Consider the following 14179-nt stretch of genomic DNA (forward strand, 5'->3'; position numbering starts at 1 on the left):
TACAAACATCCTGGAAGCCTAAATTCAGGTGCCTTGTAGATGCACCTGAGGAAACAGCACTGAAATCAGTCAGAACACAGCACAAAATAGAAAAAAAGCTGCAAAACACAGCAAGTGATATTGCGGTTATAAGCTCACCTGCAAAATAAATCATACTTAAACTGGAGCAAGGTATGCACATTTCTATTATATTCATACATCTAAATCACTGCTTGAAGGAATACAACTTTTAAAGGACAATTATATGTGTGAAAGCTGTATATTACATAACTATGGAATGATAAAACACTAATAAGCAAGAAGAATTACCAGTTCAACATAGAAAATAATGGATCAGGTAAGAAAGCAAAGAAAGGCAGATGAATTATTCAGGGACAATAGAAGTGGAGAGTCAGGGTAGTATGGTTAGGATGCAGTTGGACTTCATGATCTTGAAAATCTTTTTCAACCCGAGCTATTCTACGAATCTATGACAGTGAGGCTGAATCCTTAAACAAGTTAAGAGATAGGTAAGAAAAAAAGCCCTCCAGTTCACAACACAAAATAATTTCAAGAACAGATCCACTACAACCAACAGAACTTGTTACTCCTATTTTATGTGAACTTCAGAACTGTAACCTGACTGGAAAGATTAAATTTTTTCTTCCATTTCAAATTTTATTAAGTCTACTACCCTACTACCATCTTCCTTTTTTTTTTTTTTTTTTAAATTATGTCAGTATCAGTCACTGGGTATCCTTTTAAAGCAAGTGCACTGTAACATAATGTTAGGTCTTCAGTAAGAAGGAACAGATGAAAGAGACGTTCAAACCAAAGACAAAGATCTCTTCTACGTGTGTGCTAAAATATAAAAGCACTTAAGTTCTCATGCTGACCTGTGCTATTTCTAAAGTATTTAGCAGAGATCAACAAAATAATGGGCTTTGTGAGGAACAGTTCCTTCATTTCAACTAACTTTCACTAGGGCTGAATACTAACCTGCCACAGGTGCTCCAGTCCTACTGTCCATTGCTTGTCCTTTTAACCTGCAAGAGATATCAGAGGCTTTTCTTAGTTCCACAAGGAAACCTCAACCATTTGTGCATCAAACCTTAAGTAAACTATGTGTTCCAGTAAAAATAATTTCCTCTTTTCTATATCCTCAGAGTAGGCCTAAGGAATGCTCAGAAGAGCTCTTAAAAAAATTACAAATGGGATTCAACTGCACTGTCAACGAGCCCACCAATATTAGTCTTTGATAAGTTCTGGGGACACTGGAAGGGCAATTTGGCTGCTGAGGAGGGATAATACGACATTTAGAGGCTAGTTTATAAGGCTGGAGTTGCAAGAGCTTTCAGTGTCTGAATTAGATACAAAGCCAGTATCTTGCCATAATTGTTTTTACAAAAACCTAGTTATTACTACGAGGCTTCCTTTCAGACTCTTCTCTAGACTGAACAAACCAAAGGACATCGGCCACTCCCCCGTATGTCTTGTCTTCGCCATCTTAAAAGAGCATTGAAATAAGGGCTACAATAGTTTTACATACCTTTTATAACCAAACCTGCACCCAATACTCATGGTGAGGCCCCACAGCACAGCAGGACAATCCCTCCCCTCACTCAATGGCAGTGCTGGGCCTGACGAACCCCTGACTATGGTTGGCCCTTTGGGTTCCCAAGGCACACAGCTATAAAAAATACTTTTAAATAGTTTGGGCAAATTCCCTGTAGGTAAAATTGTTTAAAAACAATCATTACTATGCCATCTTTAGAACAACATTAGTATTTATGTAATGAATTTTGCTACCAAAGTTCTCTTGCTCTAGAGAGAAAGAAGAATTACTATTAATCTTTTAAGAAAATGCAGAAAACGGCCAGTCTAACCATATTACAGATGCACAACTATCACAAATTTTTTGTTTTTTAAATCATGTATTTACGCGATCCGACAGGCTGAGGGAGCTGGGCTTGTTCAGCCTGGAGAAAAGAAGGCTGCGGGGTGACCTCATTGCAGCCTTTCAGCACCTAAAGAGAGCCTACAAACAGGAGGGGAATCAACTCTTTGAAAGGGTAGATAACAGCAGGACAAGGGGAAATGGTTTTAAGTTGAGGGAGGGAAGATTTAGGTTGGATGTCAGGGGGAAGTTCTTTACTATGAGAGTGGTGAGGTGCTGGAACAGCTGCCCAGAGAAGCTGTGGATGCCCTGTCCCTGGAGATGTTCAAGGCCAGGTGGATGGGGCCCTGGGCAGCCTGGTCTAGTATTAAATGGGGAGGTTGGTGGCCCTGCATGTGGCAGGGAAGTTAGAGATTCATGATCCTTGAGGTACCTTCCAACCTAGGCCATTCTGTGTGTGATTCTGTGTGAAATCTGTGGATAGAAAGGGGTTAACTACAAAGATAACAGGAGCTAAAGCTCGTAAAGATAACCAAAAACTGAATGCACATATCCATTATACCTGTTAATTATTACACCATTTCTTAATTTGTGAAAAGGTGCTTTATCTGGAGAGCCAATAAAAGCCTACCCTTTTATCTCTGAAATGGTCAGAGTCTGATTGACGGGTCAATGATCTTTAAAAAAACTGTAGCTACATCAGCAAGTTTCACATTTGCAAGACATTGCAACTAAACATTAGTTACTTACTGCAAGAAATACATCACGGTACACAATATTTCCTTCAACGGACACAGCAAGACAGGAATTTTTCAAATTAAGTTTTTAAAATGCACAACTACATCACTAAAGGTTAAATCAGAGTAATTTGTTGTGTATAGAACGAGATATCCAAATTTGCTTGAAAATTCCTCTTCTGATAGAGGTACTCCAGAAATCTTTTGTGAAGTTAAATACCTCCCAAACTACCTCAAAAAAAATTGCTTTATTCCCTGTTTTACTCTTCATTAAGGGTATCCACTCATTATGATAATCACTTAAGCATTAGGCCAAGGTAATTTAAAGGGAGCAGGAGCATGACAGATTCAGCTGCTCATCAGTTGTGATGAATGATAGTCATAGGCATAAATTCCTGATTTTAAAAATGATATGCAAGTAAGATGTCATCAAGGCTTTATTGCTCTATGCACAGAAAGCAAGCTGCAGAAGTTCTACCTCTAGGTTACAATTTCATTGTCTTCTACACAGTATGGCTTTAAGCAATAAATAAAATTACACAGACAGTAATGTGTCAGAAAAAGAATTAAAGCAATATCATGGAAACGTGCATCTTTCCCCTTCTCAAATTCTTTTTGAGATATAAGTAGAGTGTGCTCTTTTCACTTGAAGTTCTGATCTTGTTTGATGCTGAACCTTTTAACCAGTATGTAGTTCATAAACTGATTCCTACAATATGAAAAATTCATTGGTCACTACCTGTTGAAAATTTGGCTATTCAGAAAACAAATACATATAAGTAGGATATTTTAAATCTTAAATGTGAGCTTTTCTACCCCTCTCTCATTTGCATGGTTGATTCTACACTTCTATCTGTAGTTAGAAGACAGTGGCACTGACCTAACAGAAAAACAACTCTTAATAGCCATCTTCACAGCATTCACTTCCAGTTAAATTCATCCTATAGTTTCTTTCCTTGAAAGAAGTCATGCAGTATGACTGTTAAGTAGAAAATCTCCTAAGACACTCACCAGCCAAAGGAAAAATGGATGCAGAATGCTAACTATATCACAGGCAACACTTCTGACACCTTTACTATGAAGCTCAAGTCTCACTCTAAAACTTGAATGTCTTTTAAAAAGCCAGGTACTGTAGCTAGCTGTGCAATAACCTCAAAAAACTGAGCCAACTGCATGCAGTGTAGTGACAGTTTCACACATTTTTAAATTCTGAACAACACTGGGATAAAGATATGAACATACAACATGTCTGAGCAACTTGGGCAAGAAAAGAAAAAAAGCTCCAATCAGAAATATTTCTCTTAATCTGCGATTAAGATGTTTTCTCTAAGTGTTTGGACTGTATTTAGGTATTTATTCAACAGGTGCATTAAATATGAATATAAAAAAATTTTTTGAAACCAAATGATGCAAAAAATCTGGCAACTCAAACATTACACATTTCCAGTTCAGTCACTGAGATAATCCTTCTTGCCTGAGAACTGGAATAAAGGTAAAGGCAGTACTTTTTTTGATTCATGTGATAGTTCTTTCCTCACCACCTTTGTGCTTTGCAAGATCTTGTCTTTTAGGCAACAAACATTACTTATTGATTTTTCTTTTGCAATACACTAAAAACACATAATTAGAGATGAACAGTGTCTGTTACAAACAAAAGAAGTTAAAAGTTCTTTAGAACAGTGACCTTATGAGTAGGAAGGAAAGATAAAGGTAAAAGGTCAGAGATACACAGAAGCAATGTGCATGTTTTAAAGAACATGCATTCTATAAACCCTTCACTTTGAGAAGTATTGCAGACAACTGAGCTACTGTACTTTCTGCCAAGGAAAGATACTCCTCCAGATACTGCAGTATAGTCCAAAACTTCACAATTTAGAGTAAAAATGCTGGGGGAGGGGTTGATTTTTTTTTTCCCCCAGGAAAAAAAAAAAAAAGGTCAAGTCTGCAGAAAATTATCCACAAACATAACTACCAGTAAAAACCTATTCCACAATTTAAATCTTCTGATAAACTGAGGTTGATTAATAAATACTGGACGTAAGATGAAAATGAGGCAGTTTGTCATTGTCAAAGAAACAAGATCTAGCAGCCCTTTACATCAGATTAATGCCTGTTTATTCATTAGGATCAAGGTAAAAAAGAAAACATACAAGGCTTGCATCAGGTTTTTATTTTCTTATTGTAAAAGTTTAGCTATTTAAAAAAAAAAAACAATCAAATTCTTTAATCAAGAGAACAATTAGTTTCCAAACTGAGTAACAATTCACTGACCTTTGATTTAGTGAGGTTTTCTTAAATGTATTTTTAAGACAGTAAATGCCTTTCAAGTTAATAATACAAATACCAGTACATCACTATTATACTGTGCAACAGACAAGTACATCTTCTCATATAAACTTCCAAATTTAAAGGGAGTTGATTAAAAAGATGGAGATTGACTTTTTACACAGCCTGATAGTGATTGAATAAGAGGGAATGGTTTTACACTAAAAGAAGGGAGGTTTAGGCTAGATGTTAGGAGCAAATTCCTTACTCAGAAGGTGGTGAGGCACTGGAACAGGCTGCTCAGAGAGGCTGCTCATGTCCCATCTCTGGAGATATTCAGGGCCAGACTGAACAGAGCTTTGGGCCATTTGATCTACATGGTGGCAACCCTGTCCATGGGAGAGAACTGGAACTATACTATCTTTAAGGTCCCCTCCAAGCCAAGCAATTCTATGATATCTAATGCATTTCTCAAAGAAACCAAGATTCCACTTAGGTTCAAAACATGTAAGCTGGTATTTCATGTTTCATGGAAGTTTCTAATATCCATCTTCCACAACATGTATGCAGCACTTGGATTAACTGGTTGTAGCATACAAATAGCCATAATCAAAGGAGCTCTCACAACTGCACTCACCGTAGTGAGTCAAGAAATTGAAGTTACTCACCCATTTTGTATGTGGCTCCCATCCTACAGCAGGCAAAAAAATAACATTTTTTTTTCTTTACAAAGCATTGACTCAAAAAAGGATATTATAAAAACTGGAGATCAATGTTTCGGACAAAAGCTGTAGGTAAGACTGCTGTGCTTGTGCCTTTGCACTGTGGGAGACAGGGTGGTGAAAACCTATCTTTCCTGAAATGAAAAAAGCCTTATGCAAATCAGTTGTCTGTAAGTGTTACTAAAATACCTTTCACTCTTCACAACTGGATACGTTAGCACTAGAGTTTAACAAAAAGTCACACTTCCCGTTGCGTTCTGAAGTCTAGTGGTATATTTTTAACCCGTCAGAATCATTAAGCAACTCAAGTTACATGTTTGTTAACTCAAAAGGCCACCCACTCACCCAAAGGAGTCATAACAGCAATCACTGGGATCAAGCTGTGCTCAAGGACTGTGTAAAACTAGAAACTACTTGAACAGTTCTGGTAGCAACCAGATAACGTACATGTCCACAAGAACTCTGTACACCAACAGCTTAAGAGTTTGTTCTCTTCCTCGCTCTATATGCAAGAGCCCTCCATAAGAACAAACACTTCACCTTTCTACAAACAGGAACTAGTATTTTTTGACCAGACTGAGAACATGGTACCAGGCACCATCAGAACAGCCACATTCTGAACATTTTAACTATGTATTCTGTATGCAATTACATCCTTCAGGTAGGGATATTAGTTTACTTTTGTACGGTACAACGTAACTTACGATTTTATGTTTAATACAGAAGATCTCTTGTGATAATTTCATAGCTCAGGAAGAAAGGAAAGGAAAGGTGGCTTTATACAGTTTTTCCATAGATCTTAGACCTCAAAAGCATACAACATGCTTCTGATGTGAGCACTGCACTTGAAACAAGTCAGATTTTTAACTACATGATAGTGATACAAGCAATAGTGATACAATCCAGTAATTTGGATACAAGGCAGCTTCCATTCTTGAAGATACAGAGAAAACTTGAGGCCAACTTGGACTCTCTCCTTCCCTCTAACTCCCAAGAAATACATTTCAGCCTTAGCAACTGAAAGATATGATCTAAAAGGACAGCAAGGCTCGTTTCAGAGATAAAGCTACCTTTAGCAGCTCTAACCTTCAGAGTAGGGCCAATCTGGTTCTGTACAACGGTGAATGGCACTACAGAGATCACAGATGGTTCACTGCACATGCTTGTTTCTTATTGTGGCTACAGAACCAATGTACCTGCCCATTTCTTTATAGGACTCCATGAACGTCAACCAAGCAAACACTTCCACAGCATTATGGATAAGGAGTAAAGTTGTTAATTTACTACAGTGCTGCAGGGGGGAAAAAAAAAAAAGAAAAAAATCAGGATAAAATTTCAGATTATTTTAAATTAAACTGCTTTAAAAATTCAAGACTCAAAAAGTTTAGAAGGTTTTTTTTTTAGCATTTGCCTATCAAGAAATTAAGAAATGATACATAAACGAAATTAATTGCCATCAGCTTTTTAACAGATAAGCCTTTCCATTTCAATGGTTTAGATAGATGTTAGTTTAGCAAACTAGTTAAGCTTTAACAGAGAACAGGTGACACTGAGTAACTATCAACACAGCTGACTGAACCAAAGGTGCCTTTTAGACGTAAATTTCCCCCATTTCAAAGGCAGGTAAGTTCTTGCTCCCCAGCCACCCTCCCCTAGTAACTTGAAGTAATTTGGACAACTTAGAAGTTGTAAATCACAACTTCTATTCTACTCAGTAAAAAGGTAGGTCCATGTATTTGCTAGAAGATGTCACCACTGGAGAAAATCCGTCTATCACCGTGCACAAAATGCTTGAAGCATTGATATATATATAGGCTATACAAACACCTGTTCCCACAGTAATCCAGCAACCCAAACCTACCTCTGACAAAATTAAAAACCTCAAGATGAGGTGTTAGAAATCATCTTTCATCTTCCTCTACTGTTTTAAGCCCTCAGCAGCATAACTACTGATTAAAGCCTTCTTGTATCTTCATTATTCTCAGTGAAGATATATCTTCTCCTCATTGTATTAATGTTAGAGGCAATACCTCAATTACTGTTTGTACCAAGATATTATCACTCTATTGTTGGGCACTCAATTGCCTTGAATTCAATAACTTTCTAACATAGAACTATTACTTACAGTAGTACACAGTCCTCATTATTGAGCTGTATTACATTAAGGATGAGAACAGCTTTATCCACCTGCTGCATTACAAGTAGCTTATCTGAACAATCTTTAAAACCATTTATTTCACTTATTTTCACCCTTGGGAATATTCTAGACACCCCTAATTCTTCCCTCAAACAGCTTGGGATAAAACTGAGCCACATATCTACATGCTCATCACATTCACTCACGCTAGCAACCCAATTTAAGGTGAAATTATCTTTAGTGAGAGAAGATGGTGCTCTGCATAACAGATGATGATCAATCTTTGTACCAAAAGTTACAAGACCAGTAGAAAAACAAAATATGAAGGAACTCAAAATGCCTGAAGGACATGGTGTATAACCAGCTATTGTCTTGAGTACAGAACAATTAATGAGTAAATACACATTGCTCTTGCCTTTCCCATAAAATTCACAATTAAAACCCCATTTGTGAGCTCTTAAGAAGATAGCAGATAAAGCAGAAAAACAAAAAGCTATTACATTAAACAGACCACCTACTATCTTTTTTCAGGTATTTGCAACCTTTACAACTGATCAAAGAACAAAATGTACTACTTGTTGAATTCTTATCTCTGCTGATATTCTGAGTTACCTGACATGTCACTGCAAATCCTACATTGATGTTTATAATTCTATACGGAGAGATTTATCGTGCTGGTAAAGCCAATATATCATGCAAATGAGGGGCTGTGAGCTCCTAACAACTTAACGTGAAATGAAATGTAATCACTTATCATTTAACACAATCATTTTGAAACACTGGAACAGAAAAAAATCTAAGAACTAAAGATAAACAGCTAAAGTATCAGCACAAAACCCAAAAAGCAAGTAGAGATACAGTTATGGTACAAATATCAGAAGTAACTGAAAAGATATCTTTCCCAAAACACAGATTAATGTTCAACAAATATGGTATTCAGTAACAAATGAGCAACTGTTCATTGATGTTTGAAGCTTTTGTCAAGAAGAACTCCTATAACATCACAATATAGGGTAGAATGTATTATAAGCTGTGGCTGCCAATAGAAAGACCATGCAGAAAACTGAACATCTGGATCACAGTAAAAAAAAAAACTAGCAAAGATTTAATCCATATGAAGGATGAGCAAATATTTGGTTTGGTAGGGAATGAAGAGTAAAGCATCCAAAGTACCGCCATCTTAAACTGTTAATAGCTGCAAAAATGTGAGAGGGAAAAGGTATCAGCATAACACTGAAAGAGTTAAGAACCTCGAAATCTGATTGTGCACTTAATTCCTCTGTACACTGACATCACTTGATGTTCTTTTCTCAACCTGTAAAACCCACATTTTATTCTTCCAGCTGTAAAGGAAACTAAAATTCTAATCCCAAATGGAAACGACCTGGTTGACCCTTTTACTTACATCTACCCTTTAACTTGGGAAATCAAATGTTCTAAAGCAGTATTTACCTTAATCCAGATACATTTTCATGTCTGAGGTTCTGATCCTGGAAGCCATTCGACTTCCAAATACTATTTTCCAAGTATCCCTCAAATGCCACATTGTTTAGGAGACATCTTGAACATTTTTACTTGGCAAGTAAAAACAAAATATCCGTAAGTAGCATCCTGCACTGATAAGAAATGCAAAGGCGTGTGTATTGCTGTATCAAAGCACCAAGTTAGTATTTCTCCCCATAGTCACAGCCTTACACTTAAGACAGCTTTATGAAAGACCGTAAAGAAAGGTCTTGACTCAAACATAACTTTCAAAAACCAATCTCACTGAAATGTTAGTATTTTACAAAGAGGTGGAAAAATCTTAAGAGGCTTGAAGGGACTGTAAATCACCTATTCAGCTGCTAATCTTATATGAAGACAAGCAGTTTTAAGGGGGACCAAAGTTGTTCCTATTTAGAAGGTTATAATAGGTTTTACATATTCCATTAGATTGCCAATCTAGATCCAGGCTCCACAACAAATCTGCCACCACACTTTGTACTAGTAACAGTACTCACTGTAATTTATGACTGGTCCAATTCCAGTATCTTTAGAAGGAAATACTGAATTCATAGGTCAAGAGCTAGATGCCAACAGCAGTACTATTGGTGGAAAGCCTGCCACTGATTTTCCAGATTAATAATGCTTAACAAACTTTGATGAAATAAAAGATTTGATCCTACTCTAGAAAGGAAAAGACCTCGTGGCTGACAAGTCAAAGCTCTGTCTGCTGAGGTCACCTTGCTGTACACTGGAAGATCAGGGAATAACTAAACTACACCATGTTACTGCAACAGGTCAATTTAGGATTGGCAGTTAATGATCTGACAGGGAAAGTCACTTTGGTCTCTGTGTCTCCAGAGTTTATATTCTCTAATGATCTACCTTGGATGGCAAAACAAAACAGAAAAAGAGTACTAATGCAGCCCAAGAAACGATACTGTTTTCAATTGATCTAACAGGACTTCTCAGCACATTCAAAGTCACAATCATATCTACACTGGCATACTCCCAAGCAGTCCATGCCAATTCCAATATCTACTTCCTTTGAGTAGTTTCACCTAACTCAGCACTTTAGCAAGTAAACTTTATAACAAAATATAGCCATAGATCAAGTTATATTACCCTCCTTCCACCCGTCATCCTCTGAAGTGGTAGATAAAGACATCCTGAAAAAAAACACTATTTCAGACACACTAAACAAACACAACTGAAATCTATTAGAAAAACCTACTTTGTATTCGACAACCACTCTCATTCAAACTAATGCACCAAAATAACGTACAGAGGCAGCTACAGAGAGCATGTGCTGCTCCCACAGGGAAGGCTTTGCTCATTTCCCTAGTATTAATTTCAATCCAATAGAAGCTGGAAATTTTACATAAGCTAATTTTCATCAATACTTACAAAAACATACATGAACTCTAGTTTCATTACAGCTAATTCTGTTCCAAGCAAGGAAAATATCTGAGAAAATTTATTGTGCTCCGATACAAGGAATAAACATTCCAGACAAGAAATGTTATTTATTGCATAAGAGAATCTAAGACTTTATGGCTTGAGAAAACCTATATGTGACAGAAAATTTGTATACAAAATTTGTTACAAAAGCAAATTCCATAGGTTCCTCAGAGGATCATTTCTCAGAGGATAAATACTGTAGTTGCTCATAATTTCTGTCCTACATCTATTACTAATCCGAAGTTTGCAAAACCTGCTCAAGTTCTAAATGATACATAATGTATTTGTCATCCCCATATCTTGAAGTAGAGAAGACCTAATTACCTTCTTTTCTTGTGGGAACTGAAGATAGGAAAGTAATTTACTTCAGCCCACACAGTATAGTGAAGCTAGCAGAGAACTTACTACAAGTGTTCCATGCTTATACTTAAAATACTGCACTACCACTGCTCAATGCTAATCCTCTGCCTTTTAGATAACCATCACAAACCTAACCTTTTCAACTCAATTTTACAGTTTACCTATTGACGTTTCAAAACAGTTAGTCCATTTCTATATCTAATTTCCTCTCTGCCTGCAGTATAAGTTACTGCCTTCAGTCAAATGCTTTCATATTTTCAGCAAGGTTTCAGGTGCTCACTTATATAAGTATAAAATAATCAAATAATTCAAAGTTGTTATTAGTGTGCCTGATGTTAGATTTTTTTTTTGTTCCATTCTTGAACTTCATACTATTTGAAGCAGGTTCCCTCCTACTTTATGTACTGTGAAGGACCAACCCACACAAATATGTCTTGGTTTTCAAAATGTTAAGAACTCCTTTGAGATTTAAGTGCTGAGGCAGTGTACAATGTTCTGATATGACTAAGACCTGCATGCTCTGGGAGAAAAAAGGTGATAAGAGTACAACACTTTGCTAAATATATATTTCCTTAAGTTAACAGGCCCATTAATTTCCTTGACTTGAAATAGCCTTCATTGAGTTAGTCACATAATGAAGAATGAACTAAATCTAGAACTCAATAACACTCATAGACTTGCATTACAAGTATGGGTTCACCAGTGAGGCACAAAGTATACCAAAGGAACAGAAACAGTGAAGGAGCCTGGCTTTTCCCTTGCCTCTAATCTCCTACCTTCACAAGGCATACAACAGATAGAGGAAGAAGCTCTATTTCTGCTTACATAGCACCATGTTGTTACACAGCACTTGTATTTATACAACTGCCACAATACCAACACGCCCTACAAATTTGGTGAACACACAGCATATACTCATGTTCAAGAAAGCTGACTTCACTAACAATAATTGCGTGTTATTTGGACTGCCAGTTAGATCTTTACTGAAGACAAACCCCACTTTACCTACAAAACAGATAAGGCAGCAAAAAAATAACTTCAAAAGTGTTTTTACAAATCCTTGATGTTTTTAAACTGACAGTCAGATGACAACAATAAAATACTCCTAAATTAAGGAAAATCAGCTACCAACAACGATTGGTTATCTTCAACTTCGACTTCCAGTAAAGAAAAATAAAATCAGAGGCAATAAAATAAAACAGATAGTAAGGCATTATCTTGCCAACACTGACAGTCTTAGACAACAAAGAATAATCAAGAAAATGATTAGAGAAAAGGAGCTCCAGTATTTCCACAGGAGGACACGACTTAAAAACCAGTTCATTTAACTAGAAAACAGACTAAAAGTACCAGGAATATCTAGTTTGGTTTTTGAAATAAATTATTTAAGACAAAAAAGTTCACAAATGAGCTCAGAGTGCGGGACACTTTAACTAAAACAGAACTATCCCATTCTGTGGTTCCATTTGGATGAGTCAGATCAAGTTCACATCCTGTTTTAGATCTCTAGATCCCAAGGCCACCATGAACAATGCTGAGGTCTGCGAAAGATAACTAAGGAAAGACATCACATGCACTTATAACATTGAGGATAGCCAGTGAAAAATTTTGGAAAATCCATTATGTGTTGAAAAAATACTATCTAGCATTCTTTCAGGCTACTCTGATGAACAATTCCAATATCAAATGAATTAACAAACTTATTTTTTCACTCTGCACTTCAGCCACTACCATCTTCCACAAAGGACACTAATGCTATAAATCTGCCTTGAATTAAACATTAAAACATTCTAACAACAGATTCAATAACCAATGTCTTCCTAAACAAAAGGATAAAGCTGACTTTGTTCAAAGAAATATGAACAGAAGCACTACAGGAGACTAGTATCCTCTAGTTCATAATAGCTTTAGTATTTATACTTAAAACAAAAAGACTCTTGGTTTATATCAACAAGAACCTCTGATTATCAATTAAGTATTAAAAGCAAGAAAAAGCTGGTTTGCAATCTCTGATGCTGGGATTCCAGGCTGTTAGAATCTCAGGTACAATTTTCAGCCAGATACCCAAGGCCATCAAGATTTTTTTTGTAAATGCTACTCTCCAACTACTCTTAATTTGCCCTGTCAAGCCATACTTTCTACTACGTTATGCTGACTAAAACAAACACTGCTCTAAAGAAATATCTCAACTCCTGGTAAGCAAACTGACTAAAGCACTTTTACTCCTACCACTCTTCAGGGCAGAGAAGCTTGCAAGCTCACAGTGTATCTGTGAATGTTTTTATGCATGCAAGCTTTCCCTTTGCTAGCTTTTTCAAACACATCTGACAGTTGGGTGAGAAGCTCAAATATATTGTTTGGTAGCTGCATAATCTCCTCTTTTGTTTTTTAAAGTGGACATGAGAAAGAACCAAGTGAAATCCAGCTATTATTCCACAGAGTCAAAACAGCTGCTTTAACAGATTCCTACTAATACAGGAAGTGAGAGAAGTCTTTAAATTGACCTGCAAAAGCCTCTATTGCTTAATGAATGCCACGTTGACTGGAAGGTCACTGAAAATAGATTAATTTGTTGTCAACTCCAGCATGCTTCAGATCAAACCTGAAAGCTGTTTTGTCCTACAAATCTGAAGACCTGAAATGAATTTACAGAAAATAAGCTTTATAAAAAGAATTTTATATTTCCACCGTATTACCTGGAAACGCCTACTAGTAGGTAAATGCACTGAGGGCAACACAGTACCAAAACACGCCACCAAAAATTTTTGCATATCTATGGACTGTATAAACAAGTGATGAGGACATTATCTCCTGTGTACTTGAAGAGCTTTTTATATCTGTTCTGTCACAGAGCTGAAGTAAGCAGTTGGCAGCCTCAGTCATCACGCACAGCAACAATATAAACAGATGGAGACAGAAGGTCTTTCAAAGTGACAAACATAAGCACCGCCACTTTTCACAGCAATCAAAAGCATATTTACTCATGAGGCAGTTATCAGAATCAATTCAATATTTTCTGACTTCTACAGAAGAATTATTAACGTTTAAAAAGCTCAGAATGCTGCCCTCTGACACGTGCTCTGACAAACTGGCACAGGATGCGTTCCCCTTACTGAGGGTTTTTCTACTGCCTTTCACT

General features: G+C 36.7%; 1 protein-coding gene across 2 annotated transcripts in view; it reads right to left on the reverse strand.

Annotated features, from left to right (window-relative positions):
* The window catches only part of SHLD2 (shieldin complex subunit 2), a 36365-nt gene that overhangs the window by 16736 nt on the left and 5450 nt on the right, over window positions 1–14179 (reverse strand). For both annotated transcript variants that reach the window (XM_010714170.4, XM_010714172.4), the window contains exon 3: window positions 979–1025. The gene's annotated coding sequence lies outside the window, so the exon portion shown is untranslated. The remainder of the gene's footprint in view (window positions 1–978; window positions 1026–14179) is intronic.

Source organism: Meleagris gallopavo, chromosome 8 (assembly GCF_905368555.1).
Source record: "Meleagris gallopavo chromosome 8, MGAL_WU_HG_1.1, whole genome shotgun sequence".
NCBI classification, from domain to species: Eukaryota; Metazoa; Chordata; class Aves; order Galliformes; family Phasianidae; genus Meleagris; species Meleagris gallopavo.